Source organism: Ambystoma mexicanum, chromosome 10 (assembly GCF_040938575.1).
Source record: "Ambystoma mexicanum isolate Mex_15411 chromosome 10, UKY_AmexF1_1, whole genome shotgun sequence".
Classification (NCBI taxonomy): Eukaryota; Metazoa; Chordata; class Amphibia; order Caudata; family Ambystomatidae; genus Ambystoma; species Ambystoma mexicanum.
This window is the reverse complement of record NC_090932.1, coordinates 104,154,123-104,169,291: the sequence shown is the minus strand read 5'-3', so window position 1 is coordinate 104,169,291 and position 15,169 is coordinate 104,154,123. Positions and strand designations below refer to the sequence as shown.

The 15,169-nt window shown below is 46.9% G+C and overlaps 1 protein-coding gene across 1 annotated transcript in view; it reads left to right on the top strand.

Moving 5' to 3' along the window:
- The window catches only part of PPP2R2A (protein phosphatase 2 regulatory subunit Balpha), an 840,776-nt gene that overhangs the window by 817,023 nt on the left and 8,584 nt on the right, over positions 1-15,169 (top strand). The gene's annotated exons all lie outside the window — the stretch shown is intronic.

Here is a 15,169-nt window from a genome sequence, read left to right as displayed (position 1 = left end):
TTTGACAAGGAAACTATGCTGAGGAAAAAAAGTTGAATCTAGAGCCCTGGTGCGGTCATACAAAACCTGGTCAGTAGCTAGATAGATGTGGAGACGGCAGCAGGATGGTGAATCCAGGTTGAAACTAATTGGGAAAAGAGACTCTAGAGTTTTGGTCAGTGATACATCAATTGGAAGGAAAGTCGCAGACAACTCAGTGTAACTTGGTGTTGGAAAAAGGCTGGATTATGCACTTAATGGAGGTCTTTGGGAATTCACAAAAAAAAACACCATTCAAATTAACAAGAAAGTGGGTTGGAGTCTTACCTTTGACGAACATTCCCTTGTTGATCTGATTGCGAACAGTTCAACTTCAAAAGCAGCAAACCCTAATGGTCTGACGTACCAAGTATTGAAAAACAAACCCCACCTATGGGCCAGATTGTTGAACTGGCTTTTTAGGGACATTTTGGCAAGACAGGAATTCCCCCTTTCGTGGAAATCAGATTGTTGAACTGGCTTTTTAGGGACATTTTGGCAAGACAGGAATTCCCCCTATCGTGGAAATCTGCAATCAAAATACCTCTGTTCAAGGGGGGCGATTGGTTGGTGGCGGCGAACTACCGGCATATCGCCCTCGTGGACATAGAGAGTAAACTCTTTGAGGATTCTTATAGGGGAATTCAAATGCTGGGGAAAGAAAGTAGGGTCCTATCGAAATGCCAAACAGGATTTAGGAAGGGTCTATCAACAGCTCTAAATGGTGTAGTATTAAACCTGATGAGTGGACAGAAATGGGCTCTGGCTGAAGCGAAGAGCAAGGGGCATCCCGGAAGGAATCCTGGGTATGTTATTTAAACTCCACAAGAATACCACAGTGAGAGTTTGTCTCGATGAGGAGGGTCCCCTATCTGAATCGGTGGGTATTGAAAGGGGGGTTTGCCAGGGTTGTCTGTGTGCTGCCCTCTCAACTTTTATCGAGCTGATATGGGGAAGTTCCTGGCCTCATCGGCCTTGGCAAGCCCTTTGCTAAATGGGGTTAAGATCCACTAGCTCGCCTACGCAGACGATGTCGTCTTGCTTGACAAGACTGCAATCGGACTGCAGCGTCTCCTGAATAAACTGCATTGTTATGCGGAAGAAAGCAGTCTATCTCTAAATCCCAACAAGTCTAAGATAATGGTCTTTAGACACAGGAACAACAAAGTTGTCTATCCCCAGTGGGTGATGGGTGGCCAAAATATCCAAAGGGTAGAGGAATTGCTATACCTGGGGTATAAAAACTATGCATCTCCGGCAGTCTGTAAAGTAGAGCAAGACCTCTAGATGAAATTAACACAATTGACTGCTCAGATGAAAAAAATTCTGATGAGATGCTGTAGATTTTCTCTTTTGCCACTAATCAAATATTAGGCAAAGGTAATTCCAATTGTTTTATATGGTGTTGAAGCAAAGCCCCTCCTATGGAATGGGAATTGGCAAAAATGGGAGGGTCAGATCTGGAAAAATGTCATTGGGTTACCAATGCGCTTGCCAATATCAAACATTAGATTTGAATTGGGTTTATGATCTCTAAAATCCCAAGCAGGTTGGAAGCTAATTTCCCTTTTTAGACTCATAACACTAGCTCAAGAAGGGACACTACACCTAGATATAAAGGCTCACCTGGTCAATAACAAATCTAAAATACTAACACCTTCAGGTAAAAGATTGGTTAGTCAAGGCTGATATAGAAATCCAAACTCTAATAAAGAACCCAGGGAAAGCAAAAAAATGATGTGATGATGGACTGGATTAACACACTTGAAGTGCAGGCGGGGGTAAATTCAAATCCATTGTTGAAGGCCGATTTAAAAACATGGTTATCTAAACAAATACTTGGTGAAATTTCCAGACTGGAGGATTAGGAAAAATGTAATGCACATCTAGATGCGACGCAGGCTAATGTTCACAAATCTATCTAAAATCTGGCACTTGCTAACATTCACAGTTCTATCCAAGTGTGGCACTTGCTAACATTCACAATTCTATGTAGATGCGACGCAGGCTAGTGTTCACAATTTTATCTAGTTGTTAAGCACGTTAGTGTTAATATCCTGGTCCGCTATGGTCTGAGGGCAGGTAGAGCGATTGCTCTACTCCCCACCCAGGCCACACCTACCCTGGTGGTTGCTGCTGGTCAACAACTGGCCACTGGCTTCCCCTGCTGATGACTGCAGACACAATCTGGATCGGCCCTTCGCCGCAGGGGCTGAAGTCTGCCCTGGGAAGGTCAGTTATGACCAGGTGGACATACCAATCTGAGGAGGTGGGGGCGGGGGGACTGGGAAAAGGCCGGACACAAAGGACTACACCCCAGGGACTGCACACTCTAGATGCAAGCCAGAACAGAAACTGGGTCAGAAGCCACAAAAACACTAGAGAAACCCACCAGAATAGCACACATTGCTCAACAAAAACGATTGAAAAAAACACTCAAACCCCTCTACTAGAGTACATGAAACGGGCCAAAAACGGAATACAATCAGTGCACAACTACTCACTGAGCATCAACCAGTCCCTAAAGCTGCTTTCAAAGTGGTTTCCCAATATCCTTCCAGATTGCAGTCCATAAAGCAAGTGGAAAATGGCTGCAAGAAGCAAGCCAGAGACACACCAGACTATTCCAACCAATTGCAAGAGGGGAAGGCGGGACTGGGAAAAGGCCAGACACAAAGGACTACAACCCAGGGACTTCACACTCTAGATGCAGGCCAGCACAGAAAAACAGAGTCAAAAGCCACAAAAACGCTAGAGAAAAGAGAAAGGGTTCCCAGCACACAGCGCTGTGTACTGCAAATGTTTAACAGATGCCTTTGGCTTGCGGGGGCGAAGGAGCAATCTACTCCTCAATGAAAAGGCAAATCGGCCACATATGGAGGGGCTTAGGTATGGCAATGCGGTCTTAACGGCGCCAATTCTGGATGATGCATGCTCTCGGGATCTTCTACAACAAGTGGTACCAGGAGGGCTACAGCTGCACTTCGCAGCCTCATGGAATCTGGAGCGGGGCTCCCGAGCGGAGCTTGTCGGCATTCCGCATTCCCTCCACTCTTGACCTCACTAGGTGGTCCAAGGACTGCAACCTGTGGACGGGCAAGCCTTTCCGCCAGCCGGCCCCACAGGTCATCATAACTACAGACTTCTCCCTTGAGTGCTGGAGGGCCACTCGATTGCATCCATGGAGTCTGGACCCGGCAGGAGTATCATATTAACTGGCTGTAGCTGAAAACCATCTGGCTAGCTCTGTTTTCCTTCCACTCATTGGGGGCAAGGTCATCCTTATCCAGACCGACGACTCCACCAGCATGTCCTATGTCAACAAGCAGGGGGGTAGCAGGTCTCTGCCCTGTGCAGCCTAGCTGTCGCATGTGGAAATGGGCCCTACAGAACATCTACCTCACGGCCGTCCACCTCCTGGGGGAGGCCAACCTGGAAGCGGACAGGCTCAGCTGACTGGGAGCGGACAATTACGAATGGCAATTGAACGCCCAGCTGCTGCTGGAGATCTTCAGCAGATGGGGGCATCCTCAAGTGGATCTGTTTGCCTCCTGGAACAATAGGAAGTGGCAACAGTTTGCGTCCTGGCAGGGGCAGGGCCCCGGCTTCCTGGACGATGCATTCCAGCTACAGTGGGATGGCATGGCAGTGTATGCCTTCCCTCCCACACCCTTGGTCCACAGGGTGATCCGCAAGATAAAGGAATCTTATCACCTCAGCATCAGTCTGATAGCGCCGTGGTAGTCGGCAAGACATGGTTCTCTGAACTGCTCAGCCTTACCGACCACCCATTCAACTTCTGATGGGGCCACCCCATCTCCTGGCCCAGTGGGGGTGGGGGAGCCAGGGTCGTCCACACCGCCCGCAGAGTTTAGCCCTCGCAGCGTGGTTCCTGAGCAGGTCACGCTCAATCACCTGAGCCTATCACAGGCTAACCTGGAAATCATTCATGGCGCCAGGAGCAGGGCTACCAGGAGCCAATACAAGAGTAAATGGACTAGGTTCTGTCATTGGGCGGACTCCAAGGAGATTGATCCCACCCACCCTTGAGTGCACGCACAAACCCTTTGAGCCAATGGCATCTGCGGACATCACGCTGGTCACCATTAAACAGCTTTGTTAGTGGGCCTCCCACCCACAAGGGCAGTCCAGCACCGTGACGTGGACTCCCTGCTCACTGCTCAGAGGCACAGCTTCACCTCACTGATGAGGCCCAACATGGCTGAAACACGTGTTTCGGGTTGCTGTTGGTACACTTGTTCAGCGAGGAATTGCCACAGCATTTCGGTGCTGGACTGCTCATGTGGGCGGGACAAAGACTGATATGCAAATGGATATTTCCCATCTGTAAAAGGTACAGTGAGCGAAAAGCGTGTGCTGCAAACTCTCAACTCAGAACAGGTTATCATGCCATTTTCTTTCTGGAGAAAGTTCCATCTAAACAAGGAAATAGTCTGTTCTTCGCTGACCCCAAGGACGAGGCTCAGTCTTGCACTCTCTGCATGTTGAACGCGCTCTGAAATTCTATCTGGACAGGACCAAGGGCTTCCGCGAGTCGGATGCACGATTTGTCACCTTTGGGGGCTTCGGCCTTGGCTATCAAGCATCCAAGGCCTCTATTGAACGATGGATGGTTTCGGCCATCAAGGAGGCCTATGAGGAGCAGCATAGGCCGCTGCCGGCTAACATGCACGCCCACATTGTCGGAGCCAAGGCCACAGCTGTTGCCTTCCAATGGCAGGGTCCGTGGCAGGTCATCAGCAGGGCAGCCACCTGGGCCACCCCTTCAGCTTTCTGCAAGCATTACTGGTTGGTCGCCAGCTCTAGGTCAGACGCAACCTTCGGACAGGTGGTTCTAAGGAACCTATTTGCATAAGGAGGGTCTCCTCTCCACCCTGGGGCATTTGTAATTGCCCATACAGTATGGAGGGAAGGGGACGGGACATGAGAATAATTAAGTTACTCATGGTAGTGACTAATGTACTCTTGGTCCATAGTCCCCTTTCCTCCATACGTCCCACCATCCCCCCCTAATAATTCTGGTGTCGTTCAACAATGTTAAATATTGTTGACGCGTCAATGGGGACCGAAGTGTGGCGCCGGGGGACTGAGTCAGGGTAGCGCATGCTCACAGGGCCGCACCCTTGTACGCCTCTCCATTTTAAAGGGGAAGGAGGTTTCCTCTGGTGAAAAAGGTTTCTTCTGGTGAAAAAGGTGCTGTCGCCAGTCCCTAGGAAGGAACGCCCATACAGTGTGAACGAAAGAGGACTATGAACTAAGAGTTTTAGTCACTACAGTGAGTAACTATTAATTTACTCACCGTAGTGACTAGCGTATTCCTAGTCCATAGTCCCCTTTCCTCTATGGACTAGGATCAAGTTAGTGACTACAGTCAGTAACTTATATCTTCTGGACATGTCCATCTGCCGTCCAATTTGTCTTCCAGCAAAAGGAGCACCATCTCTAGCGAGAAGGGGGGTGGGGGGGGGAGATCAGGTTCTCCATCCAGAGATCAAGACACTCAGCCTTCACGCATGGTTTCTGAGAGGCTGAGGTACAAGGATTGGTACCTCCTAGATAACGTTATGGAGATTTTGCTTTCAGCCAGAAGGCCAGCAACAAAGTCTTTGTACCGCTGTCGTTGGAACACAGTCTGCAGCTGGTGCACGGACAATAATGTGGACCCTTTACTATGGGTGTTATCCTTTCTGCTGTACTTGGCCATTCTGGTTGGGACCATTAAAATATGAGGTTTTCTCAGGAGAGCGGTTGAAGATGGCAAGCGCTTCCAATTAACCTTTAAAGTACCTTTGCTGATCCGTTTTCTGAAGGGCCTCACTAATGTGTTTGCTGCAGCTCCTTGTCAGGTTCCCGTTTGGGTCCTTAATCTTGTTAGTTTGTGTGCACCATTTGAACCGCTACATTTATGTCCTTTAAGACTACTAACATTCAAGACCATCTTGTTGGAAGCACTAGCATCAGCTCGTAGAGTGAGTGAGTGAGTTGCAGGCACTATCCTCTAAACCACTGCTTACATATTTCATAAGGACATGGTCGTCCTGAGGGTCAAACATTCATTCCTATCTAAATTCATATCAGACTTTAATTTATGACAAAAGATGGTGTTACTTTCTACCCTTCACCTCATCCTGGTAAGGAGGAGAGGCTACACAGGCTCGACCCACTAAGGGCTCCATTTCTACATTTCAAGATTGTCAAAACTTTGTCTAGATGACCAACTATTCATAGGATACTCTGGTCATAAGCTGGGACAGTCTGTAACAAAACAGACCTTGTTCAGATGGATTATTTTAGCTATTTCCGAATGCTACAGGCTGGCTGGCATGGTTCCCCCAGAAGGCTTGAGCCCATTCCACTAGGTTTATGGCTACTTCAGCTTTGCAAAGAGGTGTTCCTATTAAAAACATTTGTGAGGCACCCACTTGGCCTACAATTCACACTTTTACTAAGCATGACTTCCTTGATTCTCTGGGTGGAAGCTTTGGGAAGGCGGTCCTTCATTCCGTTCATGGCAACCATTTGACATTCTTACTCCCTCCTCCAAAACAAACACTGCTTTGGGAGTCTATCAAAAATGACGAATACGTTGGAGAACACAATGCATTAGAAGAACCAAGTTACTTAACCCTGGTAACGTTCTTTCTACTGGATGTTCCTCCCACGTATTCCTCATCGCACCTCCCAGCCTACCCCTTAGTGGAATTTCCCATGTGATTGCAGCTTTCGCTCCTTCAGAGTCTAGTATGATCAAATCTGCTTTTATGCGGATAGTTCTACTTGAGAATGACAAGAAAAAACAGAACTGAAGCCAACGGGCGCTTTGCGTGCTACATATACCTTCGATGATATCCCCGAGACGGAGACCCTCGAGTCAACTGTGTTGACGCACAGCGCCCTCTGCCGAATTTATTTGCTGAAGCTGAATATTGGAGCTATAAAAGATGAGGACTACGTGGGAGGAGCATCCAATCGAAATAACGTTACCCGGGGTAAGTAACTTTTTCTTCTGGGGGAACTAATCAAAACAGACGGGCTAGCCTTCCCCCTCCAAAGAGAGGGTTCAAAGCATGTTTCATTCACCTGAGTATGTAGCCGGTCATCGGGTGACCGTACGAAAGGCAATGCGCCTGCTAGGAATAATGGCTTCCTGCATCTGCCTAGTGCCACACGGCAGACTGTGCATGCATTCAATTTTATTAATTTTAATGCGCTGGGACAAAGCCCAAGGGTATAGAAGTGCAGACAGGCAAAACGCAACATAAAACATAAGAATATCAATAGGTCATGGGTCAAGATGATTCAGGCTTATTCAAACAGAACAGTCTTGAGTCTGTGCGTAAGAGGTCAGTGAGTGACTGGATCGGCGATCAGGTGGCAAGGCATTCCACAGATGGGGAGCAGTCATGGCAAAGCAGCCTTTCAGAAAAAGCCACAGTTTTGCTTTGGGGGTCACAAGCAAACTGGCGTTGTTAGATCTGAGTGTGTGCCTGATTGGGTGCCATTCAAGCAGCATTGAGAGATAAGTTAGACTTTTTCCAAAGAGACAGTTGTGGAAGTGCGAAACGCCTCCTGCTTCTTGATCGGGAGCCAATGTATAGATTTTCTAGCTGCGAATATATGCTCATTTCTTTATAGCCCACAAACAATATGGACTGCATTCGTCTGAACCCACTGAAGACTAGTCAGTTCTCCTACAGGGCGGGGGACAAGGAGACTTGCGCAGTAGTCAAGGTTTGACCCAATGATGGCCCGAGCCACCATGGCCCAGTTATTAGGAAGGAGAAATGGGTGAATGAGGGCTAGAAGCTTTAACGGGTAGGATGAACAAGAGACCAGATGACGAACATTAGCTTTCATGTTTGACTCCTGATCTAGAATAACCCCTAGTGTTTTTACTTTTTGTAAGGTCTTAAGTGAGAAGTCTGCCACTTCAAAGGTTTTAAACAAGGGGTCCAGTTTGCGAATCCTATGGGACGTGCCTACAATCAGTTTGTGTTGTTGAGGGCAGGTCCCATTTGACTACATCCAACTGTATATGTAGTTGGGATTGATTGTCTTCGTGTCTCTCTCATATCTCCCGTATGTGGAATCAGACACTGGTTATCATCAGCGTACTTGGCGTATATCACTCCCCTAGTGTCCAACATTTTGGACCAAGACGAGGTGAAACTATTGATGTGTGTAGGAGACGTACAGAAACCCTGTGGAACCCCACAAGTCAAAATGAAGCCTGCATCCCCTGCTTCTTCGCTATACACTCTAGCTGTACGATCTGAGAGGAATGATATGACCCAATTTGCAGCATCCACAGAGAAGCTGGGAGAGACTTGTAGTCTGTCTACCAATGTGGCGTGATCAACCAGTTCAAACGCTGCTGTCTGGTCCAGAAGCATCAGCAGGCCGGTCTTTCCCCATCGAGAAGTTTAAAGAAGGTTGTCTTCCAGTCCAGCAAGGTGAATTCAGTGCAATGGTGACCTCTGAAACCTGACTGTTTTGGGCCTAGGATGTTACTGCTATTTAAAAAAGCCTGGATTTGTTGGTGAGCAATTTTGTCCCAGATTTTTCACAGGAATGGTGTTTATTGGCCGGTAGTTGCCAGCCACTGAGGGATCCCATGCAGTTATTTTTTTTAGCAGGTTTTTAAAGGGGGGAGGGTGGGCAATCCACACCTGTTTAATAACTTTGGGCACATGACACTCTCTAAAACGAATTTGGTGATCATGGGAACTAAGAGGCTGGCACAAGTTTTAAAAATTGATGCTGGGCAGATGTCACCCTTGCAATTGGGTTAGCTTCTGTCTTTCTACAGTCGCCAAAATCACTGCCTCTGTAACCTCAGTGAATACAACGCAAGATGTGGACGCAGTGGGCTTTTCTATGCTCTTCTGTGGGAAGGTATTCAATAGGAAAGGTGAGTTAGCTGCAATATCCGCTTTGATATTTTCCACTCTGTTGCGCATAGAATTCTGTATAATAAGACACCATTGTGCATCTTTCCAATGCAGGAGTGGCTTCCAAAACAATGGTCGCAAGCAAGCTGGTTGTGGGGCAATTTAGTGGTAGTTTCGCAACCCCTGGTTCAATCGCTACAGTTGTGGACCAGAAGCAATCTGCTAAAGAGAAAGCCTTTCAACACACCAGCGACCAAGGGCACTCTTACAACAGACGCGTCAATGACTGGGTGGTGAGCTCTTTCCTCCACCACACTGCTCAGGGGTTGTGTATACAGGCGCGAACCAGAAAACACATCAGCCTTCTGGATCTGTTAGAAGTCCTCAATGCACTTCAAGCCTTCAAGACTCAGTTGGCATAAAAGGCAGTCCTAGTCCTCGCAGACAGTTCCACAGCCATGTTTTATATAAACATACAGGGGGGAACACATTCTCCAGGGCTGTCCAAACTAACTCAGAATCTCTGGCTGTGGGCACTACATCACATGTTTATAGTGGCACAACATGTTCCAGGCAAACTCAATTCTCTGGAAGACGTGCTAAACAGAAATACAATGCTACCCTCAGAGCACGAGTGGAAACTAAACGCAGACGTGCTAGACAACGTCTTCTCAAACTGGGGTTTCCCCAGAAATGGACCTCTTTGCGGCCCTGGAGAACGCCAAGATTACACGTCCAGGTTTCCCCTGAAAGGGTGCAAGGGGAATGCACTTCTGATGAAATTGGTCATGGAAATGTGCATACGCTCTACCCCCAAACACCTCTTCTCAACAAAGTAGTCCACAAGCTAAACTGGGAATAAGTAACACTGATCCCAATAGCTCCCATGTCGGCATGGCTGACCTGATTCTCACACCTTCAAATTATGTCCCTGTGTCCACCCATGAAACTGCTTTGTCCAGACCATCTGTTAACTCGGGGATCAAGGGACAACGCTACACCTATGCCCTCAGACTTTGAATTTAGCAGCTTGGCTCCTGAGGTCATAGTTTAGTCACCTAGACCAAAGATGTATGGAAATACTCAAAGAAGTACGCAAACCTAACGCATGATACTGCTACTTTAACAAATCCAAGCAATTTGTGTTATGGTGCAAAACACGGCCTCTCAATCCACTTGACTGTTCACCATCTAACATAGTCAACTACCTTTTATACGTAATTGACTCAGGATTAGTCTTTAACTCAAAGTACACCTGGCGGCGCTCTCTGCTTAACCACTTCTCAAAGCAACATTTTGTGGTGGAATGTGCTAGTAGTTTAAGCCTTGATGGAGGATGTTAAGCTAAACCCAAACAAAATGGTGATGGCTGGAAGGTTTAGAATGCATCTTAACCTCTGGCATTGCTCTGGGAAATCCTGCAGAACATAGTTCTTCACCTGCAAATCCATTAAAAAATGGGAAAAACCATATTCAAAACGGGCTTGGTGCCACCCCTAATCCTACTCCTGACTGGGACCTCAATATCGTACTCGCAAGGCTCAAAGGGGGAGGGGGAGGAGGGGCTGGCCCTTTGAGCTTATGTAAAAGGCCAGCCTTAAACATCTCGCATGCAGCTGGGGAGCAGGTGTAAGTTGATCTAGGTCACCTGGCCTAAGCCCTGCCCATCTGGTGCCTTCCTGGTTGCCACTCTTTTCCTTACTTAAGGAGTCCTCCAGCCTCTTTTCCTTTGCAGCTGGGGAGCAGGTGTAAGTGGATATAGGTCACCTGGCCTAAGCACCACCCACCTTCTTAGCCATGCCTCTTCCTTCCTGCTTTTAGCTCTTAGATCAAGGGCGTCTCCTCCCCCTCCCCCCCCTTCCTTATCTGTCTTAGCTCTTGCACTATCTGAAATGTCGTCAGGCAGAATTTCACATTCTTACTGTTCATGGCCTGTAAGAATGTCGTATTTTCCCTTGCCTTGAAGCGATTTTGAAACACATTGTGTATAGGTGCTATATAAATAAACTATCATATCATATGTAAAACAGCTTTTCTTGTAGCCATTGCCTCTATTAGAAGGGTCAGTGAACTACAAGCTCCTTCAGTACAAGATCCCTTTATAATTATACACAAAGACAAGGTGGTGCTATGCACTCCTCCTCGATTCTCACTGAAATGTATATCAAAATTTCATGTGAACCAAACTATATAACTGCATTTTCCAAAACCTCACAAATGCAGCAGAAAAAAGCCTTCATACACCAGATGTACGCAGAGCTGTCATGTTGTACCTTCAAAAGACTAAATCTACCAATTTTTGTGTTGTATCTATAGCCGCTGGAAAAGAAGGGGACCCCATCTCTGAGGCAGCAATTTCTAAATGCATTTTCAACTGCATCCAACTTTGCTATTCTCTTGCCAAAATAACGTTGCCATTTAAGCCTAGAGCACACAACTCGAGGCACAGGAGCAACTCTAGCCTTAATAGCAAATTTGCCCCTAGGTGCCATTTGCAAGGTTTCCACTTGGCGTTCAGCACACACCTTCACTCAACATTACTGTCTAGACACACATTCTAAGGGTGATACAAAGGTGGGACAAGCTATGTTATAAACTGTTGAAACATCTTTTTGCAGCGCTACCTTCAAACAACCCACCTCCTTCTACAAGTACTGCTTGATAATCTATGCAAAGCATGGGATTCTAAGCAAATCCGCAAGCCTCAGAAGGGATACATTACTCAATTGTATTGCTGATGCTTGTATCTTCTTAGATTCACATGCGCCTGCCCTTTGTCCCCTCTTGGAGTTGAAGGTTCTTGGGGGGCGGGGGGACATCTTTCACATCTCATGGTCTCTCCCTACAGTACACGCTTACTGCTTGAGCGTTTCAATCACTTTCTTAAGAGATGAAGAAAATTCTCTGCTTGAGATCTCAAAGCCCTGACTTGGCCCTTCTCCAAGAGATCTGCCTTGCGCCCGAAAATTATGTTCTGAAAATTGGGTGAGTAAAGTATATCCCATTTTCCTGGACAATGGCAAGTGATGTAGCATTTCAATTTTTTTTTAAAACATTTTTTAAAGACTGCATTGTAGCGTATGGAAAGAAGGCAAAGGTTAACTCCTTGATGGCAACATTGTACATTATAAAGTCACTGTAGGCACTGCATTACTTATTCAGCCAGTACAGAAAAAACAGGCTTCACAACATATCGGAAAAGAATACTTTAGGAAATAAAAGGTAACTTAAAAATATTAAATTGTGATCTAACTTAGCTATGGTTACTATATTGGATAGAATGGGCAAGCTGAACTTCACACATAATAAAGACAAGTACTACGAGATGTCCACGTTAATAGAATGATTTGTGTGTATTAAACTCTGTAGAGGGGGATTACAGGTTTAGATCATGCATTCCTTTTATGCTCGTCAGATTAGACTACTTCATTATTTACCCAATCTTTCCTTCCCCGGGTTTCTTCATGCAGCATACCAGCTGTAGATTTATCAATAATTCCCCAATCATGATTCCATGTATTTATGCACTTAAAGGCCCCCAAGCAACCAATGGCAAATTAAAGTGTTCCTGTAGAGGAATGTTCAAGATTAGGAATATCTTGGAAACCCCCCTCAGGCAAAACTGTGTAAAGAATGTTCTTTCAGACACATAATCCTACTTTATGGACTGCTGGCAAGGCATATATGAGAGGATTAATGGGTCAAACTAGCAAAGAGACTTAAAATTGCAAAAGATAATTAAAGGTTGAACACGGGTATATGTTAGAGCCTTCAGACCCCCTCTTAAATAGGCTCAATAAAGCCAAATACGAACTAATAGATATTGATATTGATATTAAACAAGTCTGCTGGATTCTTGGTATTTCTCCTCTGACATTCTGAAGAGAGGAAAGGCAATTGAGATGGAATTCCATTTAACAAGTAATGTGGCTCTGGGATTATAGATGCAATACAAATCGATAAGTAGAGTGCTTTTAACAAATTGTCCTCACATCTCAAAGCTCTGAATCCTAAATTACCTGAATAAAATCATTTCTGAACAAATACCTCTTCCTACACTCGCCATGCAGACAGTCTTGGTGCTCCAGTTTCCAATGAAGACATTGGAGATGGTGTTAGAAACAATCCCACGAATAAAAGCTCCTGGATTAGTCGGTCTGCAAGTGAGTCTTTAATAATTTGTCCGTCATTAATAACCCCGTCCTGAATTTTCTCTATTCTCCACATGTAGGAGCGCCACTCACTTTACCCAAATGGTCATGTAATGCCAACTTGTTTGTGATGCTTGGTCACAAATCCTATTGTTAGCCATGTTGCCTTTCTCACAAATGCCCAGAAAGCAATGCTGGGTGGTTGTGGTGTAGTTGCATGAAAGGAAAGACGCTGATTACATTATGTTGGTTACATGACCATGCAGCATTAACAAGCTGGCGTTAAATGCGATAAGCATTTGGATAAACGGTGCGCTCCTCCATGCGGAGAACAGAGAAAAGGAAAATGTACGATGAACATGTTGTGAAGGTGTAATGCTATGAATAGATCCAGTTGGGCACGCTGCAAAGATTATGTAGATGTAACCATTCAGTTACACAATTTGTGTTGGTAAGGAATGAGACGACGATAAAGGGATGATAAGGCGAGTCTTTATGTAAAACCTAGTTTTTTATGCGCTTCTAATCAAAATGTTACATTATGAAAATATAAAAAAGCTGCTAGAGAATGAGTCGCACTAGAATTTTACAGAATGCATAGTGTGTAAAAGTATAATAGTGTGAGAATCTTGTGTGTTCAATGAGTTCACAGTAAAAGATGGTGGTAGATAAATAAAAGCGTCCTGCTGTATTCTGGCTTGAAGCATCTACTAGTGTAGTCTGAGGATTCACGAGATGTGCTTCTTGCAACCGCTCTTTCCCGGCCTGTGTTTGGTGCCAGACCACCGCTGGGACTCATGTGCGGCCTGCAGCGCTCTTGATCACAGGGCATTTAACAATCGTTTGTGGCGGTGGAGGGAGATCTTGCACACTTCTCCTCCGCCCCACCTTAAGGGCTTCTTCTTCGGGACTTCTCGTCAAGACAAGGTAGGCCCTCTGTGCAGCATGGCTCCACAGCACGGCGACTGCTTACCCAGGGTTCCTTGCATTCAAGTTCTGGCAGGCCTGAGGTCTCCAAGTAAGGCTACCTGCTCCCAAGCAGAGGGGGCCGGGGGCTCTTCTGGGCGATCTGTGGACAGACCTGAGGCTTTCCAGGCTAACGACTCCCAGCCTGAGGGGCCAGCCTTCCAGGCTACCGGCTCCCAGCCTGAGGGGCCATACCAGGCTGTCCACGGAAGGACAATCCGCTCATCCTCTTCTACCCCAATGGGGTAAAGGATTGTAGTGTGCCACCTCCAAGAGTCGTTCCTCGCCTAGATCCAGTGCGGCTACCGGCACAGGTGCTGAGGGCTCCCAGCCTACCGGAGTTCGCTCCGAGGCAGTCACCCAGGGTTTTTTCGAAACTACCAGCCATCCGACTAAGGGCGCAGCGTCTACTAGAGGGATCCCTGAGGTGTAAGAGCCTCTGCTTCGGGTGTAAGACTCAAGCTGCATCCTCCAGTGTCTGAGACCTCTCCTGGTTCAGAGCTTTTGCGCCTTCTCAGGGCATGGCGCAAGGTTTCAAAATGGCAGAGTGGCATGTTCTGGAGCCTGCCAGGCTGGTGGCCATCTTAAATCTGGCTCAGGACCTGCCAGTGCTTTTGCCAATCATTTGCAGGATGATTCATCCCCTCTGGAAGCGGCAGCAGATCCTATGGTGCAGGTTTTTGGACCCTAGGGGGTACATCTAACTGTCAGACTTAAAGCTACGTGCACCAGGCACCTCAGTGCTTTGACCAGGAGCGGAGGCCCAGTGACTTGGAGGGCAGGGCCCCGGCGGCTAGTGAGGACCGCTTTTTCGAACGCTTCCTCTTCCTCATGCGTTCCCCTCAAATGAAGTGGCTCCTGAAGATCATTGTGAAAGTCATCCCCCAGACGGTGCCACCTCAGCCCCCTCCCCTGGGTATTCCTCCCGTTTCACCAGTGATTCTGGTGTCGGTCCCTCCACTGGTGCAGGCCCCTCCACTGGTGCAGGCCCCTCCACTGGTGCAGGCCCCACCGGTCACATCGACCCACCAGGTGGTGCAGAAGTTCTGGGAGAAGCACAGAGTCAATGCCCAGATGAACACAAAGTTGAACAGCAGGTTTAGGCTAATGGATGGGGGGGCA